Source organism: Nerophis lumbriciformis, linkage group LG30 (genome assembly GCF_033978685.3).
Source record: "Nerophis lumbriciformis linkage group LG30, RoL_Nlum_v2.1, whole genome shotgun sequence".
Classification (NCBI taxonomy): domain Eukaryota; kingdom Metazoa; phylum Chordata; class Actinopteri; order Syngnathiformes; family Syngnathidae; genus Nerophis; species Nerophis lumbriciformis.
The window spans coordinates 9,375,824-9,379,140 of NC_084577.2; the positions used below are offsets into that span (position 1 = coordinate 9,375,824).

Sequence of the window (3,317 nt, forward strand, 5' to 3'; positions counted from 1 at the left end):
CTATGAGACTCTTAAGAACCTGTACAAGGAAAATCCAAATAAAATCTGCAAAGCACCCATTGATATTGAAGTCCAAACTACATCTGGGTTAAGCATGGATTCAACAGGCGATGTGGTTGCTGTGTAAGTACTAGCTGTTCTTTATGGAAGGGGATTATCTTGTACCTGCACAAAAATATACATTTATGGAACTGTAACCATTTTACAAAAGCTTTATAGTCTACGTTGTTAAGGTATACAACAAATTTACCAGAGGCAGTTAGATAAAAGTATACAATAGCATATGAAAACAGAAAAATCTGAACAAAAATATGCACACATGGAGGAAATCTGTCAACAAACTACCGTTGATTCAAATAACCTTTATTACCCATTCTACTGATGTCTTTAGCCAAATATGTGCAAGCAATGAATAGTTTCAGTTTCGATTATGTTGACAACAGCGTGAGTTAATGTCAGACTGAGGAGCGTTAAATTAAACAGGTTATACTGTATTTAGGTTTGTGAAACGCCTGCTCACTCATTGAGTGTGAAATTACACAAACAAGATTGTTTTATGTGAGCTGCCTATTTCAGAAAATGTTATTTCCCAGCAAACCAATCTAAGTTTCAAATACTCAACATGCAAATCCCATCAACTTAGCGCTAGCTTCTGTTTAACAGATCCATAAACATCTCATAGAACGTCACATGCTATCAGTCACTAGCAAAGCCACCGCAGCCAGAATAAGATGTAAGAACTTTACTTTCGTACTAATATACGTAAGGAACCAGAAAGTAACATGAAGTTATTACATATTGTAACAAACCATTCAGTAACATCTACCGGATGCTCTAAACAGGGCTGTTTCATAGAGGGTTTTATTTGAGGGTTCTCTAATATCTCAGTGCTTGGGGCATTTTGAAAAAGGACACCTGAGAACAGTTTTAATCTGTGAAGAATTTACATAACTTGTCTCCTTTAACAATCCCTTCAGCACAATATTAGGGTGGATGCCCCACAATGTTCTCACTGAATTCTGTTCTCTTGCAGAGCTGACACTACTAGTGGGTTCATCTGTAGAAATTCAGACCAGAACACGGGAATGTGCTCTGATTATCGTGTACGTTTTAGATGTCCAGTTGATTACTGCCAGCAAAAAGGTAAGACGGGAATCATTCGAAAAAACAATCATGAAAACTAATACAAATAAAATATGATTTAAACATAATAATGCCCATTGAAGTACTTATGGTTTGCAATATTTCCCATTTTTGTAAACTTGCTTTGGTTGAGCTTTTATACAAAACCCAAAACCAGTGAAGTTGGCACGTTGTGTAAATCGTAAATAAAAACAGAATACAATGATTTGCAAATCCTTTTCAACCTATATTCAATTGAATATATTGCAAAGACAAGATATCTAATGTTGGAACTGAGAAAAAAAATGTTGCTGTAAATATTAGCTCATTTGGAATTTGATACCTGCAACATGTTTCAAAAATACTGGCACAAGTGGCAAAAAAGACTAAGAAAGTTGAGGAATTCTCATCAAACACTTATTTGGAACATCCCAGAGGTGAGCAGGCTAATTGGGAACAGGTAGGTGCCATGATTGGGTATAAAAGCAGCATCCATGAAATGCTCGGTCATTCACAAACAAGAATGGGGCGAGGGTCACTACTTTGTGAACAAATGTGTGAGCAAATTGTCCGACAGTTTAAGAACATTTCTCAACGAGCTATTGCAAGGAATTTAGGGATTTCACCATCTACGGTCCGTAATATCATCAAAAGGTTCAGAGAATCTGGAGAAATCACTGCACGTAACATTGAATGCCCCTGTCTTTCGATCCCTTAGGCGGTACTGCATCAAAAACCGACAGCAGTGTGTAAAGGATATCGCCACGTGGCCAATTAGTTCATAGGTGATCAGTTCATCGGTGATGTTTTGTCCAAGTATTCTCATTGTTCAACAATAATACTTTAATGATGAGATTAGAAAGATAAACAAGTGTGTTACTGTATATGCCGGACAAAGAAAAATAGGAAATTAACTAATTTGAAGTAGGTTGTTTTTTTTTACTTCAACAGCTGTTGTGATCTTGGTATTAACAACTCTTTCAACTTGACATGACTTTTGCAGATTGCTGGACTCCTTGGTTTGATCGAGACAACCCCTCTGGTACTGGAGACTATGAGACTCTTAAGAACCTGTACAAGGAAAATCCAAATAAAATCTGCAAAGCACCCATTGATATTGAAGTCCAAACTACATCTGGGTTAAGCATGGATTCAACAGGCGATGTGGTTGCTGTGTAAGTACTAGCTGTTCTTTATGGAAGGGGATTATCTTGTACCTGCACAAAAATATACATTTATGGAACTGTAACCATTTTACAAAAGCTTTATAGTCTACGTTGTTAAGGTATACAACAAATTTACCAGAGGCAGTTAGATAAAAGTATACAATAGCATATGAAAACAGAAAAATCTGAACAAAAATATGCACACATGGAGGAAATCTGTCAACAAACTACCGTTGATTCAAATAACCTTTATTACCCATTCTACTGATGTCTTTAGCCAAATATGTGCAAGCAATGAATAGTTTCAGTTTCGATTATGTTGACAACAGCGTGAGTTAATGTCAGACTGAGGAGCGTTAAATTAAACAGGTTATACTGTATTTAGGTTTGTTAAACGCCTGCTCACTCATTGAGTGTGAAATTACACAAGCAAGATTGTTTTATGTGAGCTGCCTATTTCAGAAAATGTTATTTCCCAGCAAACCAATCTAAGTTTCAAATACTCAACATGCAAATCCCATCAACTTAGCGCTAGCTTCTGTTTAACAGATCCATAAACATCTCATAGAACGTCACATGCTATCAGTCACTAGCAAAGCCACCGCAGCCAGAATAAGATGTAAGAACTTTACTTTCGTACTAATATACGTAAGGAACCAGAAAGTAACATGAAGTTATTACATATTGTAACAAACCATTCAGTAACATCTACCGGATGCTCTAAACAGGGCTGTTTCATAGAGGGTTTTATTTGAGGGTTCTCTAATATCTCAGTGCTTGGGGCATTTTGAAAAAGGACACCTGAGAACAGTTTTAATCTGTGAAGAATTTACATAACTTGTCTCCTTTAACAATCCATTCAGCACAAAATTAGGGTGGATGCCCCACAATGTTCTCACTGAATTCTGTTCTCTTGCAGAGCTGACACTACCAGTGGGTTCATCTGTAGAAATTCAGACCAGAACACGGGAATGTGCTCTGATTATCGTGTACGTTTTAGATGTCCATATGATTACTGCCAGCGCAAAG

At 36.9% G+C, this 3,317-nt stretch overlaps 1 long non-coding RNA gene across 1 annotated transcript; it reads left to right on the plus strand.

Moving 5' to 3' along the window:
- The first annotated feature begins 1,068 nt into the window (after positions 1 to 1,068).
- LOC133572574 (uncharacterized) lies at positions 1,069 to 3,317 on the plus strand. Its single transcript, XR_012048617.1, has 3 exons — positions 1,069 to 1,143; positions 2,126 to 2,297; positions 3,208 to 3,317. It is a non-coding gene; the product is annotated as an uncharacterized lncRNA (long non-coding RNA).